Genomic DNA, 15,287 nt, shown 5'->3' with positions numbered 1-15,287 from the left:
AGGGGTCGTGGTGAGTGACCTTTGGTGAGGTGACGCACCAAGACCAGCGCCACCTAGTGTGTGCTACAGAGCACAATGTCAACTCCCCAGTGAGTTAGTGGTATTTCCTAGTTCACCAGTACCGGCTAGGTCATTGATGACGTTTTTGTGTCAACAGAGGTGACGTCTGAGGCCAGCGGTCATCTTGGGCAGGCCACAGTCTCCCTACATGGTCCTGGAAGCGACCAAGGAAGCCGCCGCCGGTGAAGCAGTGTGGTAGCTGCTAGTGCTTTAGTGTTGACAAAGATCGGCGTACCTTTGGGACTGGCTTAGGGGAGAGACTGACGCTAGGGAGGTGTCTGTTGAGTAGTGCTGCTAGCTGGTCGCTAGAGACTGCTGCCAGGGGATCGCTGCCCCTGTATTGTGACCCGCTCAGCGTGTGGCTGAGGTACTCCGCCAGCGAGTGGCTGGAGAGCGGTCGTGGGGGTACAGGCACCTCATGACACTGTCAGTGGGCTGGCCCATGTACAGGTGAACTACCCGGTGTTCTTCCCAGTAAGGTTGGATACGCTACTGGACAGTGAAGAACTACTGGGGATTGATGAACTCTGCACGTGAGCACGTTTGATATCCTGAGCGAAAGGATTGTACATTGGCGTAGTAATAGCCTCTGTTCTTTATATATTATTTATGGTGACGGTGTACACATATATACTTAACGGTGGTAAGAAGATATTTAATACATTGACGAAAGGAACAGTGTTTTGTTCACCCCCTCCTTTTTTATGCACTACACAGCCATTTTCTTGAAAGCTTACTACCCGCTTGGGGTCGGATACTACCATCTTGGTTCTACCATCAAAGAACCCGGTTGTGACCCATAGTGGCCGTAACAGGGTGTACCTGGTGAGGGTTACCTGGTTGATGGGGTTCTGGGAGTTCTTCTACTGCCCAAGCCCGGCCCGAGGCCAGGCTTGACTTGTGAGAGTTTGGTCCACCAGGCTGTTGCTTGGAGCGGCCCGCAGGCCCACATATACCTGGTTGATGGGGTTCTGGGAGTTCTTCTACTCCCCAAGCCCGGCCCGAGGCCAGGCTTGACTTGTGAGAGTTTGGTCCACCAGGCTGTTGCTTGGAGCGGCCCGCAGGCCCACATATACCTGGTTGATGGGGTTCTGGGAGTTCTTCTACTCCCCAAGCCCGGCCCGAGGCCAGGCTTGACTTGGGAGAGTTTGGTCCACCAGGCTGTTGCTTGGAGCGGCCCGCAGGCCCACATACACACCACAGCCCGGTTGGTCCAGAACGTCTTTTAGAAAACAGTCTAGTTTTTTCTTGAAGATGTCCACGGTTGTTCCGGCAATATTTCTTATGCTCGCTGGGAGGACGTTGAACAACCGCGGACCTCTGATGTTTATACAGTGTTCTCTGATTGTGCCTATGGCACCTCTGCTCTTCACTGGTTCTATTCTGCATTTTCTTCCATATCGTTCACTCCAGTACGTTGTTATTTTACTGTGTAGATTTGAAACCTGTCCCTCCAGTATTTTCCATGTGTATATTATTTGGTGTCTCTCTCGTCTCCTTTCTAGTGAGTACATTTGGAGATCTTTGAAACGATCCCAATAATTTAGGTGCTTTATCTCGTCTATGCGTGCCGTATATGTTCTCTGTATTCCCTCTATTTCAGCAATCTCTCCTGCTCTGAAGGGGGAAGTGAGTACTGAGCAGTACTCGAGACGGGACAACACAAGTGACTTGAGTACAACCATTGTAATGGGATCCCTGGATTTGGAAGTTCTCGTAATCCATCCTATCATTTTTCTGGCTGACGCAATATTTGCTTGGTTATGCTCCCTAAACGTTAGGTCGTCGGACATCATTATTCCCAAATCCTTGACATGCTGTTTACCTATTATGGGCAGATTCGATTGTGTTTTGTACCCTGTATTATGTTTCAGATCCTCATTTTTGCCGTACCTGAGTACCTGGAATTTATCGCTGTTAAACATCATGTTATTTTCTGCTGCCCAATCGAAAACTTTGTTGATATCTGCTTGTAATTTTTCCATGTCCTCAGCAGAGGTAATTTTCATGCTGATTTTTGTGTCATCTGCAAATAATGACACGAAGCTGTGACTTGTATTTTTATCTATATCTGATATGAGAATAAGGAACAGCAGTGGTGCAAGGATTGTACCTTAAGGTACAGAGCTTTTAACATCGCTTGAACTTGATTTGACTTGATTGACTGTTACTCTTTGTGTTCTGCTCGACAGAAAATTGAGTATCCAGCGTCCTACTTTACCAGTTATTCCCATTGACCTCATCTTGTGTGCTATCACCCCATGGTCACATTTGTCGAACGTCTTTGCAAAGTCTGTGTATACAACATCTGCATTTTGTTTTTCTTCTAGGGCTTCTGCGATTTTGTCATAGTGGTTGAGTAACTGTGACAGACAGGATCTTCCCGCTCGAAATCCATGTTGTCCTGGGTTGTGTAACTCGGTATATTCCAGAAAACTAGAAAGGGTGAGGGTGTAGCCTGTCGATCAGTGGTGGGGTCGACCAGTGGTGGGGTCGATCAGTGGTGGGGTCGACCAGTGGTGGGGTCGACCAGTGGTGGGGTCGACCAGTGGTGGGGTCGACCAGTGGTGGGGTCGACCAGTGGTGGGGTCGACCAGTGGTGGGGTCGACCAGTGGTGGGGTCGACCAGTGGTGGGGTCGACCAGTGGTGGGGTCGACCAGTGGTGGGGTCGACCAGTGGTGGGGTCGACCAGTGGTGGGAACAACCAATGGTGGGTCCGTGTGTGTGGACCGGGTTAAAGAGTTCAGGTGTTCGACCCGGAATGGTCCAGGAATGTGGTAACCGGCCGTGGTACTCAGCCAGGTTGAGATTTTTGTAATGATGTGAAGGTGTGACATTTATATATTAATACAAATGTGTTATACTCAATTTATTTTGTATTAAATTTACAGTTGGTTTGAGCAAGGTGTCCCCCTGGTGAAGACATAAGACATAAGACTGTAGGTCTGAGAGAGAGACTGGTGGAGGGTTTAGTCTTTGATATTCATAATTCTTTTATTTTAATTCGTGATCACCTCTGAAGTTTTCATTACATCATCTGGTGACAGCGTTCACAACAAATTGGCAGCAGTGAGTTCATTCACAGGTAATCTGGTGAGGTGCTGTTACAGCAGTACACAACAAGATGACAAATCAAACTTGAGAGAGTAGAATTGGCAGACTGCATATTTCTTGACTGGCAGAAGGTATTTGATATGGTCCTGCACGAAAGACTCCTATTCAAGCTAGTGAAGCAGGCGGGTGTATCAGGAAGAGTCCTAAGGTCGGACAGAGAGTACCTCTCAGGAAGGATGCAACAGGTTACAGTGAGGGCAGAAACCTCAGAGTGGAGAGGGGTTACGAGGGGGTACCACAAGGGTCGGCTCTGGGGCCGGTACGGTTTCTTATAAATGTCGGTGACCTGACAGGAAATGGGCTCCTTCAAATCATTATTTCCAAATGATGCAAAACTGATGAGAAGCGTCAGGAAGGGGAGTGATTGTGAGGCATTGCAAACGAATTTGGACAAGTGCCAGATGTGGTCTGAAAAGTGGCTTCTAGAGTTTAACCGAGCCAAATGCAAAGGTATGAAGATTGAAGTAGGAGTGATAAGACCAATGCAGCAGCATAGGATAAAGGGAAGACATTCTCCAATCAGAAAAAGAGAAAGACCTGGGAGTGGACGTAACCCCAATTTTAATTTTTTAATTTTGCCCGGAGGGGCGAGTTTATTAGGCAGCGCCACTCATCCTGTGAGTGGAGACACCGCCATAGTGACAGTATTGGGCAGCGTCACTCATCCTGTGAGTGGACACACCGCCATAGTGACAGTATTGGGCAGCGTCACTCATCCTGTGAGTGGACACACCGCCATAGCAGCATGTACAACACTCCCCAATAGGAAGAAAACCCGCTGGGTTGTTCATCCTGTCACTTGTACCCAGACACAGCTGGGACTTGCTTAACTGTTTCAAGTGAACAGCTTATCAAACAAGAAGATTAACATCTATCAACCCTTTAAATCTTACGTTATCTTGCGGGTGCAAAATGGGGGAATCTTTTAAGAATAGTATCTATATTTGACAGATAGTGTTTTCCTAACTCAAACAATGTGGGGTTTATTATTCTACACATATTTCTGATGTCTCTCATGTGTTCACATTCACGTAGATAGTGGTCAAGGTGGTGTCCATCACTCTCACCATAGATTCTGCAACTTCGCTGACCAACTGTTGTTTCCATTCCATATCTCCATGGATATTTATGTCCAAGACGGATTCTCGCTATTACTGATTCTCTCCCTCGTCCTCCTCCTCTTCGTCCATAATGATTGGGATTGCCAGCTGCAACCATGTTGTACCATCGTACAGATTCACTGGTTTGTGCTTCTATCCTCCTTTCCTCAGTTACCTTGTCACGGTGATGTTGCCTGACAATACCTCTAATTTGTAGTAGTCTTGGGTATGAAGTATTCAATATGGTCTCCTTCAGCGCCTTCAGCAGCCAGCACATCTGCTCGTTCATTCCCACATATTCCAACATGGGAGGGGATCCACAGGAACTTGACGACTCTTCCCTGATTGGTAAGTACTCTCACAGCTCTCTTAATTTCAGCGACTATTGCAAAATTTTCTGTCCGATTTTTAGTAAGGCTATTTAACGCTGCTTTTGAATCAGTGCAGATCACTGCACCATTAGTGTTCCGTTCAAGGAATCTTAACGCCATGACAATGGCAGTTAGCTCTACTTGCGTTGAAAAGGCATAGTTCTTAATACGTGTTTTCCCCTTCATGTCCGCGTTGTAAGGCATTATTCCTAATTATAGTATATGCTGCACCAGCCCTGCTATTGACAAGGTCAGATGATCCATCAGTGTAGAATTGATCCAACTCATTTCCGGCTTATTTATAGATTTCCTCGAGATAATTGACTCACATAACCCCCAATCTGAAGCCAGAAGCCCACATTAGCAGAATAGCAACAGTTGTATATGGCATACTGGCCAACATCCGTGTATCCTTCAGAAATCTGGAGAAAGGGATTTTTCGGGCCCTATATACAGCGAAGGTGAGACCCACACTTGAATATGCATCCCCGGCATGAAACCCTGACCAGAAAAAGACCAGGGGCCAGATTCACGAAAGCACTTACGCAAGCACTTACGAATCTGTACATCTTTCCTCAATCTTTGGCGGCTGTGTTTACAATTATTAAACGGTTAATGAGCTCCGAAGCACCAGGAGGCTGTTTATAACAATAACAACAGTTGATTGGGAAGTTTTCATGCTTGTAAACTGTTTAATAAATGTAACCAAAGCCGTCAAAGATTGAGGAAAGATGTGCACGTTCGTAACTGCTTGCGTAAGTGCTTTCGTGAATCTGGCCCCTGGAGAACCTAGAAAGTGATCAAAGATATGCAACAAGACTCGTGCCTGAATTGAAGGGCTTAAGCTGTGAGGAAAGACTGAGAGAACTGGACCTTACCACACCAGAGGAAAGAAGAGATACGGGGAGATATGATAACAATATTTAAGATTCTATGGAGAAATTGATGAGGTAGACAAAACAGGGTTGTTCAAAGCTAGCAGCAGGAGAACGAGGGGTCATGCTGTAACAGTCTCTGTAGACAATCGCTTTCCCCCCTTCCTCTTCCTCCCCCCTTCCCCTCCCATTTCCCCCCCCCCTCTTCCACTGACGACCCATTGTCTCGAGGGGGCAGGATGGAAGACCTGGCGTTTCTTCCATTAATCTTCGAAGTGGGGGTGGCCCGCTTGTGGTGGGTAGCCCACTCTCTTTGCCCTCTTCCTTCCCACTTCCCTCTATTACCCGCTCATCCCCTCTCTTACCACTCTTTTTCCACTCTCCTCTTACCCCCCCCCTCCCGTAGCCATGACAGGGGGAGTAATAAAACTCTCCGGCACCATAACATAACACACTCGAGGTGCCCTTCTGGCCCAGCAGGTGTAGCAGTCTTCCTGTCTGGCTCTTGTAAATGTCGAGAGAACACACGAGGCCAGGTCAACACACGAGGCCAGGTCAACACACGAGGCCTGGTCAACACACGAGGCCTGGTCAACACACGAGGCCAGGTCAACACACGAGGCCAGTTCAACACACGAGGCCAGTTCAACACACGAGGCCAGTTCAACACACGAGGCCTCTTCCACACACGAGGCCTCTTCCACACACGAGGCCAGTTCAACACACGAGGCCAGTTCAACACACGAGGCCAGTTCAACACACATTTTAGATTTTTTTTTATTAATACATGAGGTACATCTGCATGTGTGCAGCTACCCTAGACTGTCTAAAGGGGAGTACAGTGTCAAAACGTGATGCTAAAACATACCCATTACCCAGGATGGTTAGTCATACAGAGGCATGTGATCAGTAGTCTACACTGGCAGACTCTGGGTGCGTTATGAGGATATCATCAACACAAGAGTGAATAAGGTAGCAGTGATACTAAAAGTCTCCATCTCGCAGGATGGTTAGTCATACAGGGCCATGTGTTTAATAGCCTGCACTGGCAAATTTTGCGTGTACTATGAGGGTATCTTCAAGAATACGAGAGTGAATAAAGTAATTGCAAAGCTGCAGGTACCTCATGCCAACTGGTCTGAAAGGTCTAATAACTGGACATTCGGTGGTGTAGTGTGGGAGATCATGCCACAGTTCCTGCTCACAGAGTTTGCACCTGGAGTGCTCAGGATTGGGAGATCCGTCACCTGCAGCCACCTGCCACAGGTAACGATAGCCACCTGTCACAGGTAACGGTAACCCAACCTGATCCTGGCAACCACTGTGTCGCACAGTCTGGTGGACGTTTTGTGCTGCCCATAGATGTAGGTTTCAGATCTGAACAAATCATAGCTTTTTATACTAGTGCTTTCAGGTCGTTGGGAGTCAGTAAGTTCTTTCCAGGGGATCCAGTTTTTACGTGCCAACCTACGGAAGGAAAACACAGGTTTCCAGGCTGTCCCCGGCCTGGCCTGGGGGTATTATTGGTCTGAGATAAGGAGGTCCCCAGGCGCTCGCCGCTGATTGCTTGCAGAACCTGGGAAAATAGGGGGTGCCTGGCACCCATAGGCGCAGAGTGCCAGACCCCAGACCTAGTTTAGAATGGTTGGGTGTAGGCCACTAAATGGGTGGAGCTTAGAAAACTAGAATAGATTGTAGGTAGAGTCATTCTTCACTTGTAGGTTGTTGAATTAAATTCACTTGTAGGTTGTTGAATAAGTCATTCTTCACTTCTAGTTTAATTAGTGTAGACTTGGGAGTGTTCTGGGACGGTTCTCCTGGGACGGGAGAGGGCCATCCACTGCAGTATTCCACCCATTTGCCTCTAGGTAGAAATTATTAGTTTTGAACGCAGTAATATCCCATCTGTATTATTTAGAAAATAAAGGTGAGAATCATTTTTCTGAGTTTAGTGAAATTTCCCTCCATATTAATTCTGAGTCATTTAATTCTTATCACATGGTGTTTGAAACCTTTCCTTGTGTTCTTGTATTCATCTGTTTGGGTTGTAAGTGTCCCATGATTCTCAGTAAGTAAATTAAAGAGTGTTCCATAATTATTTCCCAAGTAATTAAATTCCAATATTCCTATTCGTTGTCGGTTACTTGACCCTGTCTTCCCCCGGGCGTGTAGTGCGTCCGTTCAGCCACACTCAACTTGGGGAAGTGGTGGCCGCGAAAATTAAGGAATAACAACAGATTGGTTTTCCCTTGTAAGAAAACAGTTACCATTGCGTCAGATGCCCACTTTTGGGCCAAATTGGGCATTGTAAGCTGTGGTTAAGCTGGGGCACAATCTTGTACAATAATCTGGTACACGATTGTTACAATACAAGGGAAACTCGAGACGCAAATGAGTCACAGGGACGTCAGAAAGAACTTGTTCAGTGTTGTCAATAAGCGGAAGAAGTTAGACTTAAAGGTTGTTGAAGCAAATTGGATTCAAAGTTTTAAAGGCAAATATGATAAAATCATGAGACATTACATTAATCTAAGAAAGTTCGAAAGGCGGAGCCAGGTAGGGCCGAGCGGACAGCACGCTGGACTTGTGATCCTGTGGTCCTGGGTTCGATCCCAGGCGCAGGCGAGAAACAATGGGCAGAGTTTCTTTCACCCTATGCCCCTGTTACCTAGCAGTAAAATAGGTACCTGGGTGTTAGTCTGCTGTCACTTGCTGCTTCCTGGGGGTGGAGGCCTGGTCGAGGACCGGGCCGCGGGGACACTAAAGCCCCGAAATCATCTCAAGATAACCTCAAGATAGGGCGTGCTCGACCCTGCAAGCCCCTCTAGGTGAGTGTAGTTCACTACACCACCTGCACAACTTCCTCCCCATTAAACTGTCAGGTTTTGCTTGTAAATCATGACGATAATTTCAGCCCTAACAGCACAGGTCACTGACCAGACAAGATGGCGGCGGCCAGCTGGTGCGGCTCCCTCGTTACCGCTCGCGCGCTTAACTGCCTTACCACTCAATTACCTTCTGCACCGCCCTCTATCATTGCTTGACGATGTTGTTGCTGTTCCAGTGCTTTTTGATAGAATTTGCGACGACACAGACATTGTAATTAATTAATAGTAACAGTGATTAGATGGACGGATGATGTTATGAGTCTTATATTAAGACATCCTGTTGAGTCTTATTGGGTCCTGGTGTGTCCTGGTGGGTCCTGGTGAGTCCTGGTGTGTCCTGGTGAGTCCTGGTGTGTCTTGGTGTCTCTTGGTGTGTGCTGGTGGATCCTGGTGTGTCCTGGTGTGTACTGGTATGTACTGGTGTGTTCTGGTGTGTACTGGTGTGTCCTGGTGGGTCCTGGTGGGTCCTGGTGTGTACTGGTGGGTACTGGTGGATACTGGTGGGTACTGGTGTGTCTTGGTGGGTCCTGGTGTGTCCTGGTGTGTCCTGGTGGGTCCTGGTGTGTCCTGGTGGGTCCTGGTGTGTCCTGGTGGGTCCTGGTGTGTCTTGGTGTGTCCTGGTGGGTCCTGGTGTATACTTGTGTGTCCTGGTGGGTCCTGGTGTGTCCTGGTGGGTCCTGGTGTGTCCTGGTGGGTCCTGGTGGGTCCTGGTGTGTCCTGGTGGGTCCTGGTGTGTCCTGGTGTGTCTTGGTGTCTCTTGGTGTGTCCTGGTGTGTACTGGTGTGTCCTGGTGTGTCTTGGTGTCTCTTGGTGTGTCCTGGTGTGTACTGGTATGTACTGGTGGGTCCTGGTGTGTACTGGTGTGTCCTGGTGGGTCCTGGTGGGTCCTGGTGTGTCCTGGTGTGTCCTGGTGGGTCCTGGTGTGTTCTGGTGTGTCCTGGTGGGTCCTGGTGTGTCCTGGTGTGTCCTGGTGTGTCCTGGTGTGTCCTGGTGTGTCCTGGTGGGTCCTGGTGTGTTCTGTTGGGTCCTGGTGGGTCCTGGTGGGTCCTGGTGTGTGCTAGTGGGTCCTGGTGGGTCCTGGTGTGTTCTGGTGGGTCCTGGTGTGTCCTGGTATGTCCTGGTGTGTCCTGGTGTGTTCTGGTGGGTCCTGGTGTGTCCTGGTATGTCCTGGTGTGTCCTGGTGGGTCCTGGTGGGTCCTAGTGGGAACTGGTGGGTCCGGGTGGGTCCTGATGGGTCCTGGTGGGTCCTGGTGGGTCTTGGTGTGTCCTGGTGTGTACTGGTGGGTCCTGGTGGGTCCCGGTGTGTCCTGGTGGGTCCTGGTGTGTCCTGGTGTGTACTGGTGGGTACTGGTGGGTCCTGGCTGTTCCTGGTGGGTCCTGGTGTGTACTGGTGGGTCCTGGTGGGTCCTGGTGGGTCCTGGTGCGTCCTGGTGGGTACTGGGGGGTCCTGGTGGGTCCTGGTGTGTCCTGGTGGGTCCTGGTGTGTCCTGGTGGGTTCTGGTGTGTCTTGGTGGGTCCTGGTGTGTCCTGGTGTGTACTGGTGTGTCCTGGTGTGTCCTGGTGTGTACTGGTGGGTCCTGGTGTGTCCTGGTGGGTCCTGGTGTGTCCTGGTGGGTCCTGGTGTATCCTGGTGGGTCCTGGTGCGTCCTGGTGTGTCCTGGTGTGTCCTGGTGTGTCCTGGTGTGTACTGGTGGGTCCTGGTGTGTCCTGGTGTGTCCTGGTGGGTCCTGGTGTGTCCTGGTAGGTCCTGGTGGGTCCTGGTGGGTCCTGGTGTGTCCTGGTGTGTCCTGGTGTGTCCTGGTGGGTCCAGGTGTGTCCTGGTGGGTCCTGGTGGGTCCTGGTGTGTCCTGGTGTGTCCTGGTGGGTACTGGTGGGTCCTGGTGTGTCCTGGTGTGTCCTGGTGTGTCCTGGTGGGTCCTGGTGGGTCCTGGTGGGTCCTGGTGTGTCCTGGTGTGTCCTGGTGTGTTCTGGTGTGTCCTGGTGTGTCCTGGTGGGTCCTGGTGGGTCCTGGTGGGTCCTGGTGTGTACTGGTGGGTCCTGGTGTGTCCTGGTGTGTCCTGGTGGGTCCTGGTGGGTCCTGGTGTGTCCTGGTGTGTCCTGGTGTGTCCTGGTGGGTCCTGGTGGGTCCTGGTGGGTCCTTGTGTGTTCTGATGGCTCCTGGTGGGTCCTGGTGGGTCCTGGTGGGTCCTGGTGGGTCCTTACCTGCCTTAAGGTAACAGAACACCGTTACCTGCCTTAAGGTAACAGAACACCGTCACCTGCCTTAAGGTAACAGAACACCGTCACCTGCCTTAAGGTAACAGAACACCGTCACCTGCCTTAAGGTAACAGAACACCGTCACCTGCCTTAAGGTAACAGAGCACTGTCACCTGCCTTAAGGTAACAGAACACCGTCACCTGCCTTAAGGTAACAGAACACCGTCACCTGCCTTAAGGTAACAGAACACCGTCACCTGCCTTAAGGTAACAGAACACCGTCACCTGCCTTAAGGTAACAGAACACCGTCACCTGCCTTAAGGTAACAGAACACTGTCACCTGCCTTAAGGTAACAGAACACCGTTACTTGCCTTAAGGTAACAGAACACCGTTACTTGCCTTAAGGTAACAGAACACCGTTACTTGCCTTAAGGTAACAGAACACCGTCGAGGGTGTTTAAGCACTGTGTTGGAGGAGTCGAACCATCGGGTTCTGGCACCAGTAACAGAACTTCCGGTTCTACTTACCTAGACAGGTCTTGGCTCAGCAGTCATCATGTCGCCGTGTGATACGACTCTCGTCGGTTCGAGGCCCTTCTCACGATTCTGAAAAAATATAAAATTCTTTGAAATAAAAATATCTAAAAATCTGTCGCTGAGTTTGTTCCATCAGTGCCTATCCCACTGGCTGGGGGCTCCTAGCCCTCAGTTAGTGGTTGTCCGTTCCACCACCGTCTATCCCACTGGCTGGGGGGCTCCTAGCCCTCAGTTAGTGGTTGTCCGTTCCACCACCGTCTATCCCACTGGCTGGGGGGCTCCTAGCCCTCAGTTAGTGGTTGTCCGTTCAACCAGCGTCTATCCCACTGGCTGGGGGGCTCCTAGCCCTCAGTTAGTGGTTGTCCGTTCCACCACCGTCTATCCCACTGGCTGGGGGGCTCCTAGCCCTCAGTTAGTGGTTGTCCGTTCTACCACCGTCTATCCCACTGGCTGGGGGGCTCCTAGCCCTCAGTTAGTGGTTGTCCGTTCCACCACCGTCTATCCCACTGGCTGGGGGGCTCCTAGCCCTCAGTTAGTGGTTGTCCATTCCACCACCGTCTATCCCACTGGCTGGGGGGCTCCTAGCCCTCAGTTAGTGGTTGTCCGTTCCACCACCGTCTATCCCACTGGCTGGGGGGCTCCTAGCCCTCAGTTAGTGGTTGTCCGTTCCACCACCGTCTATCCCACTGGCTGGGGGGCTCCTAGCCCTCAGTTAGTGGTTGTCCGTTCCACCACCGTCTATCCCACTGGCTGGGGGGCTCCTAGCCCTCAGTTAGTGGTTGTCCGTTCAACCAGCGTCTATCCCACTGGCTTGGGGGCTCCTAGCCCTCAGCCAGTGGTTGTCCGCTCCACTACCGTCTATCCCACTGGCTGGGGGGCTCCTAGCCCTCAGCCAGCGGTTGACCGTTCCACCACCGTCTATCCCACTGGCTGGGGGGCTCCTAGCCCTCAGCCAGCGGTTGTCCGTTCCACTACCGTCTATCCCACTGGCTGGGGGGCTCCTAGCCCTCAGCCAGCGGTTGTCCGTTCCACTACCGTCTATCCCACTGGCTGGGGGGCTCCTAGCCCTCAGCCAGTGGTTGTCCGTTCCACTACCGTCTATCCCACTGGCTGGGGGGCTCCTAGCCCTCAGCCAGTGGTTGACCGTTCCACCACCGTCTATCCCACTGGCTGGGGGGCTCCTAGCCCTCAGCCAGTGGTTGTCCGTTCCACTACCGTCTATCCCACTGGCTGGGGGGCTCCTAGCCCTCAGCCAGTGGTTGACCGTTCCACCACCGTCTATCCCACTGGCTGGGGGGCTCCTAGCCCTCAGCCAATGGTTGTCCGTTCCACCTGCGTGTGTACATATGTACACACGCTAGTGTACATACACACGATATGTGTAGATATGTACATATCTATCACAATATAATTTTTGTACTATATTAGGGTGTAGTTAACATCTGTGTATGTCCCAGAGACTTGTGATATATTTCTTGTTATCTTATTTCTTGACTCCATGTGGAGGTGGATATATTGTTGCAGTGTTGGTACTTGTGTGGGTGAGTCAGGTGTCAACAGGCAGGTATGAGTCAGGTGTCAGCAGGTAGGTATGAGCCAGGTGTCAGCAGGTAGGTATGAGTCAGGTGTCAGCAGGCAGGTATGAGTCAGGTGTCAGCAGGCAGGTATGAGTCAGGTGTCAGCAGGTAGGTATGAGCCAGGTGTCAGCAGGTAGGTATGAGCCAGGTGTCAGCAGGTAGGTATGAGTCAGGTGTCAGCAGGTAGGTATGAGTCAGGTGTCAGCAGGTAGGTATGAGTCAGGTGTCAGCAGGTAGGTATGAGTCAGGTGTCAGCAGGTAGGTATGAGTCAGGTGTCAGCAGGTAGGTATGAGTCAGGTGTCAGCAGGTAGGTATGAGTCAGGTGTCAGCAGGTAGGTATGAGTCAGGTGTCAGCAGGTAGGTATGAGTCAGGTGTCAGCAGGCAGGTATGAGTCAGGTGTCAGCAGGCAGGTATGAGTCAGGTGTCAGCAGGCAGGTATGAGCCAGGTGTCAGCAGGTAGGTATGAGTCAGGTGTCAGCAGGCAGGTATGAGTCAGGTGTCAGCAGGCAGGTATGAGCCAGGTGTCAGCAGGTAGGTATGAGTCAGGTGTCAGCAGGTAGGGACGAGTCAGGTGTCAGCAGGTAGGTATGAGTCAGGTGTCAGCAGGCAGGTATGAGTCAGGTGTCAGCAGGTAGGTATGAGCCAGGTGTCAGCAGGTAGGTATGAGTCAGGTGTCAGCAGGCAGGTATGAGTCAGGTGTCAGCAGGCAGGTATGAGTCAGGTGTCAGCAGGTAGGTATGAGTCAGGTGTCAGCAGGCAGGTATGAGTCAGGTGTCAGCAGGCAGGTATGAGCCAGGTGTCAGCAGGTAGGTATGAGTCAGGTGTCAGCAGGTAGGTATGAGTCAGGTGTCAGCAGGTAGGTATGAGTCAGGTGTCAGCAGGTAGGTATGAGCCAGGTGTCAGCAGGTAGGGACGAGTCAGGTGTCAGCAGGCAGGTATGAGTCAGGTGTCAGCAGGCAGGTATGAGCCAGGTGTCAGCAGGTAGGGACGAGTCAGGTGTCAGCAGGTAGGTATGAGTCAGGTGTCAGCAGGTAGGTATGAGTCAGGTGTCAGCAGGTAGGTATGAGTCAGGTGTCAGCAGGTAGGTATGAGTCAGGTGTCAGCAGGTAGGTATGAGTCAGGTGTCAGCAGGTAGGTATGAGTCAGGTGTCAGCAGGTAGGTATGAGTCAGGTGTCAGCAGGTAGGTATGAGCCAGGTGTCAGCAGCTAGGGACGAGTCAGGTGTCAACAGGTAGGTATGAGTCAGGTGTCAGCAGGCAGGTATGAGTCAGGTGTCAGCAGGTAGGTATGAGTCAGGTGTCAGCAGGTAGGTATGAGTCAGGTGTCAGCAGGTAGGTATGAGTCAGGTGTCAGCAGGTAGGTATGAGTCAGGTGTCAGCAGGTAGGTATGAGTCAGGTGTCAGCAGGTAGGTATGAGCCAGGTGTCAGCAGGTAGGTATGAGCCAGGTGTCAGCAGGTAGGTATGAGCCAGGTGTCAGCAGGTAGATACGAGTCAGGTGTCAACAGGCAGGTATGAGTCAGGTGTCAGCAGGTAGGTATGAGTCAGGTGTCAGCAGGTAGGTATGAGCCAGGTGTCAGCAGGTAGGTATGAGCCAGGTGTCAGCAGGTAGATACGAGTCAGGTGTCAGCAGGTAGGTATGAGTCAGGTGTCAGCAGGTAGGTATGAGTCAGGTGTCAGCAGGTAGGTATGAGCCAGGTGTCAGCAGGTAGGTATGAGCCAGGTGTCAGCAGGTAGATACGAGTCAGGTGTCAGCAGGTAGGTACGAGTCAGGTGTCAGCAGGTAGGTATGAGCCAGGTGTCAGCAGGTAGATACGAGTCAGGTGTCAGCAGGTAGGTATGAGTCAGGTGTCAGCAGGTAGGTATGAGCCAGGTGTCAGCAGGTAGGTATGAGCCAGGTGTCAGCAGGTAGATACGAGTCAGGTGTCAGCAGGTAGGTACGAGTCAGGTGTCAGCAGGTAGGTATGAGTCAGGTGTCAGCAGGTAGGTATGAGCCAGGTGTCAGCAGGTAGGTATGAGCCAGGTGTCAGCAGGTAGGTATGAGCCAGGTGTCAGCAGGTAGGTATGAGCCAGGTGTCAGCAGGTAGGTATGAGTCAGGTGTCAGCAGGTAGGTATGAGCCAGGTGTCAGCAGGTAGGTATGAGCCAGGTGTCAGCAGGTAGGTATGAGTCAGGTGTCAGCAGGTAGGTATGAGCCAGGTGTCAGCAGGTAGGTATGAGCCAGGTGTCAGCAGGTAGGTATGAGCCAGGTGTCAGCAGGTAGGTATGAGCCAGGTGTCAACAGGCAGGTATGAGCCAGGTGTCAGCAGGTAGGTATGAGCCAGGTCTCTGGGTGGCGGAGCTCTACTCAGGTGTGTGTGATCCTGGGTTTTGTATATAATTGTTTCTATCGACATCTTACTGCAAGTAAGAGGGAGGATGATTGTGGAGGATCAGTTGATCTTAGTGTATTCACAAGTATACACTTGTGAGGCCCTGTTGCCTAGTAGTAAATAGGTACCTGGGAGTTAGTAAGCTGTCACGGGCTGCTTCCTGGGGTGTGTGTGTGGTGTGGAAAAAAAAGTAG

At 51.1% G+C, this 15,287-nt stretch overlaps 1 protein-coding gene across 1 annotated transcript in view; it reads right to left on the bottom strand.

The window, feature by feature from the left end:
• Rho1 (ras-like GTP-binding protein Rho1) overlaps positions 1-11,214 on the bottom strand; it is a 96,704-nt gene extending 85,490 nt beyond the window's left edge. Inside the window, exon 1 of the mRNA XM_045746652.2 lies at positions 11,137-11,214. The gene's annotated coding sequence lies outside the window, so the exon portion shown is untranslated. The remainder of the gene's footprint in view (positions 1-11,136) is intronic.
• Between the last annotated feature and the right edge of the window lie 4,073 nt (positions 11,215-15,287).

This window comes from Procambarus clarkii, chromosome 3 (genome assembly GCF_040958095.1).
Source record: "Procambarus clarkii isolate CNS0578487 chromosome 3, FALCON_Pclarkii_2.0, whole genome shotgun sequence".
NCBI classification, from domain to species: domain Eukaryota; kingdom Metazoa; phylum Arthropoda; class Malacostraca; order Decapoda; family Cambaridae; genus Procambarus; species Procambarus clarkii.
The sequence above is the reverse complement of the archived record's forward strand: the minus strand, read 5'-3'. Positions and strand labels throughout refer to the sequence as shown.